This window comes from Lathamus discolor, chromosome 4 (assembly GCF_037157495.1).
Source record: "Lathamus discolor isolate bLatDis1 chromosome 4, bLatDis1.hap1, whole genome shotgun sequence".
NCBI lineage: Eukaryota > Metazoa > Chordata > Aves > Psittaciformes > Psittacidae > Lathamus > Lathamus discolor.
The window spans coordinates 45,234,933-45,247,094 of record NC_088887.1 but is presented as its reverse complement, the minus strand read 5'-3'; positions in this window follow the sequence as shown (position 1 = coordinate 45,247,094).

Here is a 12,162-nt window from a genome sequence, read left to right as displayed (position 1 = left end):
CCTTTTAACCCACGCTGCTCAGAACATGTGGAAAGGATGTGCAGTCTTCCAGGAAGATTTTCACATGCTATTCACTTCCAGCAGAAGGAAAGGCTTTCTCAGCTTTCCATTTTAAATATTGAATCAAACTGAGTCTGCAGACTATTGTTTCCTCATGCAAAATGAATGAATAATAAATTGTCCAGGGAGGTTTCTGTGTAGTTCCCATCCCTGAGGAATTTTAAAGCTTGTGGGGTACTCGAGATTCATGAACACAGGAAGTGCAGTCTCTGCGTGAATATTTACGATTATTCCACATCATATTCTGCCAATAATCCCACTGTTGTTAAAACATGCATCCAAAACTAATAATTTATGGCACATGTGATGATGGCATATTTCAAATAATGCATAATATAGAATCATAGAATCAGAATCAACTAGGTTGGAAAAGACCTTTAAGGTCATTGAGCCCAATCGTTATCCCAGCACTATCAAGCCCACCACTAAATGTCACTGGGGGCAAACTGATTTCCCTTCATGGCTGCCTTTCATGATCTCCACTCACAGCCACCCCTCATCTGCCCCCTCATAGTGGCCCACACTGTATAGCTGCTGCTCCTACCACTTATGGACACCCTTCATCTCCTCTCAAGATCTCCCCTCATGGCCATCAGTCATGGCCCATGGCTGCCCCTGTTCTCACTTCACAACCTCCCCTCACCCTGCATGGCCACCCCTCCTGTCCCCTCATTATGTCTCCTCCTCACTGCCCCACCTCTACCCTCATGATCTTCCCTCATGGCCACCCTGGCTCTCCAATCACAATCTCCTCTCACCTCGCATGGACACCCCTCCTGTCCCATCACAATTTCCCCTCATGGCTGCCCCACCTGTCGCCTCACAATCTTCCCTCATGGATGCCTCTCTTGTCCCCTCACCATCTCAGCTCATCCGTCGTGGCTGTCCTTCCTGTTGCCTCACAATCTCCCCTTATCCCTCATGGCTGCCTATCCTGTCTCCTCACAATCTCCTCTCTCCTCTCTTGACCACACCACCTCTCTTTGCATGATCTTTCCTCATGGCCACCCCTGCTCTTCCCTCATGATCTCCCCTCACCTCTCATGGCCACCCCTCCTGTCAACTCACAATTTCCCCTCATGGCTTCCCCACTTCTCCCTCATGATCCCCCCTCACAACCACCCCACCTCTCCCCTTATGCTCTTCTCTCATGGCTGCCCCTGCTCTCCCCTCATGCTGTCCCCTCACCCCTCATGGCTGCCCCTTCTGTCCCCTCATGATCTTCCCTCATGACTACCCCTTCTCACCCCTAACAATCTCCCCTCACCCCCTATGGCCACCCCTCAAATCTCCAAACAAATCCTCCTTACCCCTCAAGGCTGCCCCTGCTGTCCTTTCATGATCTCCCCTCATGACCACACCACCTCTCTGCTCATGATTTTCCCTCATGACTGCCCCTCCTCTCCCCTCACAATCTCCCCTCATGCCTCATGACCACCTCACCTCTCCCCTCACGCTCTTCCCTCCTGGCTGTCCCTGCTCTCCCTTCACAATCTCTTCTCACCCCTCATGGTGCCCCTCTCCCCATCCCACTGACGGACTTCCCTGACTGCTTTTGTTTTGCTCATATTTATTTTATCCCCATCAAGAGAAAAAAACTAAAAAAAGGGGGGAGGGTGTTTGAAATTATTTACGGTGATGGCATTTGCTGTCTTCTGCAGACTGATGGGAAAATTCAAGTTTGAGTTCATAAAGATAAGTTTCTACATCCACATCTACATTTAGGCATATAAATGAGCATCCTGTTTTTTTCCTAGAACACCTGCACTTTGTTATTTTGTCAAAATACATGTATTTGTCTGCTGTCCCAGTTCATGAGAAATTTTCACCACCTACGTTTTAAAGCAGTTATCTGTCCATCCGGGGCAAGCAGCAGTTGACGAAAGTATGTAAACTAACATGTCTTTAGAGAGCTCATCTTATGAGAATTTTCAGAAATCAGCAAAAAAATACTCTTAGCAAGTCCTGCTGCAATGAAACATTTTGGAAGGCAGACGCAGGGACTGTGAGAATGATGACCCTAGGCCCACTGTAGGAGAGGATCTGGTTCGAGACCATCTTAAGAACCTGAACACGCACCATGGGACCTGATGAAATCCATCCGCGGGTCCTGAAGGAGCTGGCGAGTGAAGTTGCTGAGCCACTGGCCATCGTATTTGAAAAATCATGGCAGTCAGGTGAAGTTCCCGACGACTGGAAAAAGGGAAATATAACCCCCATTTTCAAGAAGGGGAAAATGGAAGACCCGGGCAGCTACAGACCAGTCAGTCTTGCCTCTGCCTGGTAAAATCTTGGAGCACATTCTCCTGGAACACATGCTAAGGCACATGAAAAACAACAAGGTGCTTGGTGACAGCCAGCATGGCTTCACTAAGGGGAAATCCTGCCTGACCAATCTGGTGGCCTTCTATGATGGGGCTACAGAACTGATGGACAGGCATAGAGCAGTTGATGTCATCTACCTGGACTTGGGCAAAGTGTTTGACACTGTCCCACACGACATCCTTCTCTCTAAATTGGAGAGATATCAACTTGATGGATGGACCACTCGGTGGATAAAGAACTGGCTGGATGGCCACATGCAAAGAGTTGTGGTCAATGGCTCAATGTCCAGCTGGAGACCAGTAATGAGTGGTGTCCCTCAGGGATCGCTATTGGGACTGGTCTTGTTCAACATCTTCGTTGCTGACATGGACAGTGGGATTGAGTGCGCCCTCAGCAAGTTTGCCGATGACACCAAGCTGTGTGGTCCGGTTGATACGCTGGAGGGAAGGGATGCCATCCAGAGGGACCTTGACACGCTTATGAGGTGGGCTGATGCCAACCTCATGAAGTTTAACCATGCCATGAGAAGGACTTGGGGGTGCTGGCCGATGAGAAACTTAACATGATCCAGCTTCAGTGTGCGCTCGCAGCCCAGAAAGCCAACCGTATCCTGGGCTGCATCAAAACGAGTGTGACCAGCAGGTCGAAGGAGGTGATCCTGCCCCTCTACTCTGCTATCATGAGACCTCACCTGGAGTACTGTGTGCAGTTCTGGTGTCCTCAGCATAAAAAGGACATGGAACTGCTGGAACAAGTCCAGGGGAGGGCCACGAGTAATATCAAGGGACTGGAGCACCCCTGTATGAATACAGGCTGAGGAAGTTGGGGCTGTTCAGCCTGGAGAAGAGAAGGCTGCGTGGAGACCTCATAGCAGCCTTCCAGTACCTGAAGGGGGCCTATAGGGATGCTGGGGAGGGTCTCTTTGTCAGGGACTGTAGTGACAGGACAAGGGGTAATGGGTTAAAACTTAAACAGGGGAAGTTTAGATTGGATATAAGGAAGAAGTTCTTTCCTGTTAGGGTGGTGAGGCACTGGAATGGGTTGCCCAAGGAAGTTGTGAATGCTCCATCCCTGGCGGTGTTCAAGGCCGGGCTGGACAGAGCCTTGAGTGGGATGGTTTAGTGCAAGGTGTCCCTGCCCATGACAGGGGGGTTGGAACTACATGATCTGAAGGTCCTTTCCAACTGTAACTATTCTATGATTCTATGAAACATAAACCACATGGGTTGGGAGTTTTTTCTGACAGCTGCGGTAGAGGAGGGCTATGAAAAGCACAACTTGTTATTCTAGTTCTGACAGGTACTTTTAATAAACTGTGAGCTTTCACAGGCGGTTTTGACAGCAGAAGGGGTGACACACAGGTTTCAGGCAGCCTACTAGGACTTATTTCCTTGCCTTTTGTCCCTAACTGATGGCTGCCAGCATAACCTCTTCCTAAGGTAATGCAGCAACTTTCCTCGCAACAAAGGGACATGGGGCACTGTGAGAAGTGCCCACAGCCATAATGAAGTCCTTGGAGCCGCTCCCCAAGCTACGGGACAGCTGGCATTCCTACCCAGCCCTCGTGGCTGGCCACTGCAGCTAACGTGACAGGAAAGACTTCACCACACTGCGCTCCGCCTGGACTTGAGGGGCTGACCCGGACTCAGGCCCACAGGAAAGCTCACCCTGAGACCCAGGCCAGCAGGAAACAGGGCAGGACACCCCAGCCCAAGCCAGAGGGGCTGTGCAGATCCCTCTGAAGGGTGCCCAGCCCACCCTGCTGAGCAGCACCAGAGTGGTTACTGGGAGACCCACAGGGAAAAGGCACAGGAGTGTGATCACCTGTAATCCAATGGAATAACTTGCAGTGATACACACCCAATATATGTTGCAGTAGCTGTAAAAGAGTCATTAGGGTAGGATGCAAGTATCTGAAATGAACAATGTACGAAATTTGGCAAGTGCTAATACAACCATTAAAAAGCAGCTTAATAAAAATATTGCAGCATAATAAAAATATGCATCTTTTCCACTCAATGGAAGTGCTTAAAAGTATTCAGGCCCTGAAAATTAAGCGCTACATGTTGTTCAGGAAACAGCAGTGTTACACCCCTGGCATTGCAACCCAGTCTCTCAATCACATTGCTACCAAGCTCTCCGTCATTGGTACTCCTTGTCCAGCTGCCCCAGCAGCATGCTTTTTCCCCTGTCCTGTCAGCTTATAATGGATATACCTTGGTGCAGACCCAGTCTAAACCCAAGAAAAACAAAGGATAGGATTAGTTTAAGGTTATCTAAGGTCTCTCAACCTCCCTCTTCTTCCCTGCAGATTCCCCACCATTTTCCAGCACAGACTTCTTTACAAAAACCTTCAGTCTGGGAAAAAGTAGTTTAAATATGGGAAACCTTTTCTGACTTGTGGGTATCCTTGCTTTAGTATTAAAAGGCATCCTCTTTTTATTTCAAAAGTGTATGGCCATATTGGATTTATTCCTCTTCTGACAGAAAATATGTAGTGATAACACTTACGTGGAAGTATAAAATTGTTCCAGTGGCTTTTGCAAGCTGAATAAAATCAAATTCCCAGAACATCCTGGGTGTTTCTTCCTGGCTGTAGATGCTATAATGGGAATCTTTGCAGTTGATGAGTAAACTTCAGGACTTGAAAACAGGCTTGAAGCTGCTGTCAATGAAGACTCAAATGTTTGGAATCTTTCACAGCAATCAGTTCCCTGATGGAACAAAACTCATCTGGAAATCTCACGAGCACTGTCATTGCAAGGTCAGTAATTCAAGTCTATGATGCCTCAAAGACAGTTCATGATATTTTGAGGTGTTGCCCCTGACAGTAGAAACATAAGAAAGTAGAAAATTAAGATGGATATAAAATAGTTGAGCCAAAATTAAATTTCTCCATCTTTTATGAAAGCAGTGGTCAGACAAAGCAGAGAGATCTAAGAAGGCTCCTACCTGGGGGGAAAAACCTTCAGTCTGCATTCATATTTTTAAAGATAACAGAGAAACCAGGGAAGAAACCTGGTAGAAGTGCTAGAGATAGGAGAAACTATTGGACATTTTGTTCTTTTTTACATTCTCAAAGATAATCAATGAGAACAGACAATAATTCACAAAAATCTGACATTCCTGGTGAATATGCTGAACCTGCTGGAATTTACTTGGCTCTGACTTTCAGAACTGCTGCATTTTGACTTTGAGATGCAAGCTTCGATAGGTCATCAAGTAACCCAGGCTGGTTCTATTTGTTTTCCCTCTTTCTTAACACATTTTTTGTGAAAGACATTGAAGGTACACACTGTATGTAAGAAATCAAAATTCCAGATACAACTGCATACATCTGCAGAAATACGGAATTAACATCTCCATGGATATGTTGGAAAAAGGGAACAGATCACGGCTGAGTTTCTTCGGAAACAAAATTGCAAAACATATTTGCATCCTCTAGGAGCTGCTTCGTGTTCAAGAGCCTGGGTACTTCAGCTGCTGTCTTTGGGGAGCCTAGTCAAAAGGATAGCTTACCCTGGAGACTAAGTCACCGCCTTAGGTGGTTCCCTTACTAAGGCAGGTGTCATATTCTCTTGTGGAGTTTATGTATTTTGTCAACAGGAATTTGTTCTATACAGCTCATTTATGCCTGGGAAGAGAAGCCTCACTGCTTTTGTGATCATTTCCAGAAACAGTGTCCCTGAAGATGGCACATTTGGAAATGGCATTATTCATACTGCTGCATAGCAGCAATTGGCACACTTGTCCATCAAAGATGCTGCTTGAGCAATATAAAATATTAGCCAATACCCACAAGGAGAAGAAAAAAATTATTTCCTATCCCAAAATATATCTCTGCAGAATACCTGTTTCTCTGCATTTAATCTAATTTACTATAGAGAAGATGAACAACCCTCCCTGCAACCATGTTATTTTTTAAAAGACCTCGGTGATTCAGCTGAATGGTGACTAAGCCACTGCCAAATTTTCCTTGTTAGCTTGTATGTATAAAAAGATGCTTTGCTGGAATGTATCATCTGCAGATACCACTGTCTTGCTGGAGTGAATAGGGGTTTTCCAGTCACACTACATTACTTTTTTTATAATTTTAAAAATATATGCATATGAAGTTTTGAATACATTTCAAGGCGGTATCAGGTCATACACTTGAGCGGTATTTGGTTTGCATGGCAAGGTTTTGGTAGCAGAGGGCTACAGGAGTGGCTTCTGTGAGAAAGTGCTAAAAGCTTCCCCTATGCTAAATAGAGCCAATGCCAGCCACCAAGCCCATCAGCGAAGGTGGTAGTGCCTTTCTGACAACATATTTAAGGGGAAAATGTTACTGCACAGGAGCAATTGTAGCCAAAGAGAGGAGTGAGAATATGTGAGAAACAACTCTTCAGACACCCAGGCCAGTGCAGAAGTAGGAGAGGAGGTGCCCCAGGCACTGGAGCAGCCTGTGGTGCACCCCATGGTGAAGCAGGCTGTCCTGTCCCCATGCACTGTGGAGGTCCACGGTGGAGCAGATTTCCACCTGCAGCCCATGGAAGACCCCATGCCAGAACAGGGGATGCCTGAAGGAGGCTGTGACCCCATGGCAAACCTACTCTGGAGCAGGCTCCTGGCAGGACCTGTGGCACCATGGGAAGAGGAGTCCATGCTGGAGCAGGTTTGCTGGAGGACTTGTGACCCCATGGAAGGGACCCACACTGGAACAGTCTGTTCCTGAAGGACTGCACCCCATGGAAGGGACCCACGCTGGAGTTCATGAAGAACTGCAGCCTGTAGGAAGGACTCATGTTGGAGAAGTTAGTGGAGGACTGTTTCCCATTGGAGGGACCCCAAGCTGTAGCAGGGAAAGAGTGTGAGAAGTCCTCCCTTGGGGAGGAAGGAGCGGCAGAGACAATGTGTAATGAACTGACCCCAACTCCCGTTCTCTGTGCCCCTGCACCACTGGGGGTGAGGAGATACAGAATTCAGGAATAAAGCTGATCCCGGAAAGAATGGAAGGGTGGAGGGGAGATGTTTTCAGATAAGTTTTTATTTCTCACTACCCTACTTTGATTTGATTGGTAATAAATAAAACTAATTTCCCCAGTCAATTCTGGTTTGCCTGTGACAGTGATTGGTAAATGATCTCTCCCCGTCGTTATCAAGACCCATGAGCCTTATTTTCCTCTCCCTGGTCCAGCTGAGAAGGGAAGTGATAGAGTGGCTTTGGTGGGTACCTGGCATACATCCAGGTTTAATCCACCATGTGACCAGCAACAGAGAGAGCGCAAAATACGTATTGTATGTGACCATTGGCAGAAACTGTTGGTCTAAGTTATTTTATATGAACTGAATGTATCTTCTAAAAGGATAAGCAGTTACATTCCAATGAACAGAAAAGCAGACTCATCCCACATCCTGGATGTCAGTTTGCAATTCAAAAGATGCAGGTTCAGTGGCTTGCTCTCTACCGATTGCTGTCTTTGGCAAGTACAATACTACGTCTATGAACTAAAGATAACATTGCCTGCTTCTACAAATGTTCCTGCCTGCAAGCTGATAGCTAATATAGCAGAATAAGGAGGGGAGAAGGTGAGTTCTTAATTTACATCAGCAGACAGAAAGAAATTAAACAGGTGAAGTAAGTTAAACTGAAAATGAAGTTAGGGAATGACTATTACAGTTTATTGAGTAGGGCACTTAATTCTTCTATAGCTCCTTTGGAAAATTCCTTCTAGGGGCTGTAGCAGAAGATCCTGATCATGACATTCATCTGATGTAAGTCTGGAAAAAATAATAGTAACGGTAGTGCACTGGCAGACTTGTCTGGTCTGGAAAAACTGATTTCCTGGGGAATGTATTTTTTTAATCTACCTGTAGTTCTGTCTAGTTTCTCTGATAATTTACAAGACTAGATATCCAGTATTTCTTGCCATGGTGAGGACGAGTCTTATAAAGCACAGACTAGTGCTTCAGACTAGCGCTTGTCCTTCTTTTCACCTTGATTTTAAAATCTCCCAGCTTGTGCCAGTGAAAGTTGTTACACATTTAATTAGCTATTTTGGTTGATGCAGAGTTAAAGACAGTTCAGTAAATAATCCATCTATTATTTCCATCCTCATAAGTCAATAATGAAACGATGTCACTCACCAAACAGCATATGCAAATAAATGTGTATGTGATAGACTGCAGCTGAATTTGCTGGCATCTAATAAGTGTTTAATTGCTTTGGAGTGCTACTAAAAAAAGCAATATTATTAGGACTTTTTTCTTGAAAATTGGTTTTAGAAGCATACGGTCAGTGTTGTATAATCACAGTCTTATAATTAAAACTAAATAGGTTAGAAATTACAAGGTAGAAAAGATCAACAGCATGTATATTTATGGCTAAACACAGATTAGTGTGTTGTGGGGGGTGCTTGTGTGTAGGTCTTAACATTGTGCTCAAGTAACATGCCTGCTGGGAATTACCATTATGGCTTAGGAAGAACTGTGGTTATCTAAGGAGGCCTTAGGGAAATGAATTCTTAGCTGGGGCTGGCATGAGTATAAATTAACCAATTAAGACACCTGTATCAATATAAGAATCCTGACTGATTGTTTAATAGGATAATTGGAATTCTGTAGAGGAAATAAGGTTGATTACAAGGATCAAACAGAAGGAAAGCTAAGCATTTGTCTCTTGCTCATCACAAACTGTAGTTTAGGGGCCAATGAATCTGTTATGAGGCTGCTGATGTGGAACAAACAGCAGTATAGGGAGTGAAAGATCAGATCGTTACCTTTTAATGCTTACAACAAAATTGTGTATATACTTATCTATGAATAAATAGACAAACTCTGCATGTTTAAGAATAAACATGAAGTCTATATTCCAACTTTCTGTATATATTTTAATTCCCAAAATATCCTAGTTCTACCTGATGAGTTGTTCCTGATATAACACAACTAAGCAGATGATTTTTCCTGTAACTTTACATACATCTACAAAACAGTTTGCAATGCTACTACAATACTAAGTACTTCTAATCCTTGGCTTTGATGGATAGATTTGCCCATCAAAACAAATAATGAACAGCTGATGGAGAAGAAAATGTTAAAAGGGCCAAGGAGCTATTGGGTTCTTCCATTCAAGTAGGCATGATGGTGGATGATTTACTTTCTATAAACAGAAGACAAACTGATCTCCACAGAATGGGAAGAATTGAAAGAAAATTCACCATATTCTCAGGAAGACATCTTTCACAAAAGGTCAGCAGGCCTTTCACCAGAGTATGTTCGAAAAGAAAATGGAATGGCATCTGTGGTTTCTTGTGTCCAAATGTATGCTTCCCTTTGAAGAATTCAAAATACTTTTGGGAAACTGAGGCCTACTTAGCTTCTTTTTCATGTTTCTGAAGAGTAAAAGATTATTTGGAAGAAAAAAAAAAGAGAAAATTGAATAAAACAAAAGACCTGGTGTTATCTGTTCTTCATGTGCCAACTGAATGTTTTGGGTGTACCAGACATGCCATATTTTATCTAGGATTTCCACTGAGAAACAATAAAGAACATATAACTCTCTCTTCATTTAGTCCCATTCTCCTGCCTTTCCTCCCACTCTTTCCCTTGCTGCCTTAAATGTGACAGCCACCATTGGAGGTGGAGTTAAACTGAAACCAGTTCCTAAAAAAAAAACCCCAAACCAACAAAGGTATAGCATCCAACACAGTTATACAGTTTGAAAAGTCCAAATACATTTAGACTCCATGATCTTAAAGGTCTTTTCCAACCTAAATGTTTCTCTGATTCAATGAATTTTGTAAATACTCTACTGGGAACTACTGGCTGTGCTCAGAAATAGCATTAAACCCAGGAGGTTCCTCAGAAAAGGGTAAGCCTCAAGCCTTATCTCTCATCCTGCACAAAGTAAGTTATAGCGCTACTTGATCTAGCCTGTGGAAAACCTGGACAACTACCCTGCCTGCCTGCAAACCCAGCTCTGCACTCTAGACAATCTGTCATGGAATGATTTCATTAGTATTTGGTCATCATGTTTTTCTGTAGTGGGCCACTGCAATGCAATGTGTTTCTCCCTAAAATCTGTATGAAACCATTGCTGTTCATGCTCAGAAAACATACTTATGGAATGAAAGAGAGTACACCCACTTTAACCTTCCTATTGTGGTATTCTCCAAAATAAGGGAAAAACTGTAATCCATTTAAGATTTTATCTATAAGGGAGTAATTAATATATAGAATATAGTATTCCTCATGCCTAGAAATAGAGTAGTGGCTAGAAGAAAAACTCAACTGAAGTGTGCTTGAAAACACGGAAAATTAAAATCCTTGTATTTTACACTACATTTCGTTGCATAAATAGAATCATAGAATCATAGAATAGTTAGGGTTGGAAAGGACCTCAAGATCATCTAGTTCCAACCCCCCTGCCATAGCAGGGACACCTTGCACTAAACCATCCCACACAAGGCTTCATCCAACCTGGCCTTGAACACTGCCAGGGATGGAGCACTCACAACCTCCCTGGGCAACCGATTCCAGTGTCTCACCACCCTAACAGGAAAGAATATCCTCCTTATATCCAATCTAAACTTCCCCTGTTTAAGTTTTAACTCGTTACCCCTTGTCCTGTCACTACAGTCCCTGATGAAGAGTCCCTCCCCAGCATCCCTATAGGCCCCCTTCAGGTACTGGAAGGCTGCCATGAGGTCTCCATGCAACCTTCTCTTCTCCAGGCTGAACAGCCCCAACTTCCTCAGCCTATCTTCATACGGGAGGTGCTCCAGTCCCCTGATCATCCTTGTGGCCCTCCTCTGGACTTGTTCCAGCAGTTCCACGTCCTTTTTATGTTGAGGACACCAGAACTGCACACAATACTCCAGGTGAGGTCTCACAAGAGCAGAGTAGAGGGGCAGGATCACCTCCTTCGACCTGCTGGTCACGCTCCTTTTGATGCAGCCCAGGATACGGTTGGCTTTCTGGGCTGTGAGCGCACACTGCCGGCTCATGTTCATTTTCTCATCGACCAGCACCCCCAAGTCCTTCTCTGCAGGGCTGCTCTGAATCTCCTCTTTGCACAATCTGTAGCTGTGCCTGGTATTGCTCCGACCCAGGTGTAGGAGCTTGCACTTGGCATGGTTGAACTTCATAAGGTTGGCATCAGCCCACCTTACAAGTGTGTCAAGGTCCCTCTGGATGGCATCCCTTCCCTCCAGCGTATGAACCGAACCACACAGCTTGGTGTCATCGGCAAACTCGCTGAGGGTGCACTCAATCCCACTGTCCCTGTCACAGAAAATATGTTGAACAAGACCAGTCCCAATAGCGATCCCTGAGGGACACCACTCGTTACTGGTCTCCAGCTGGACATTGAGCCATTGACCACAACTCTTTGCATGTGGCCATCCAGCCAGTTCTTTATCCACCGAGTGGTCCATCCATCAAATTGATATCTCTCCAATTTAGAGACAAGTATGTCATGTGGGACAATGTCAAACGCTTTGCACAAGTCCAGGTAGATGACATCAACTGCTTTACCCTTATCCATCAATTCTGTAGCCCCATCATAGAAGGCCACCAAATTGGTCAGGCAGGATTTCCCCTTAGTGAAGCCATGCTGGCTGTCACCAAGCACCTTGTTGTTTTTCATGTGCCTTAGCATGCTGTCCAGGAGAATCTGAGATTTTGCCAGGCACAGAGGTGAGACTGACTGGTCTGTAATTCCCCGGGTCTTCCATTTTCCCCTTCTTGAAAATGGGGGTTATATTTCCCTTTTTCCAGTCGTCGGGAACTTCACCTGAC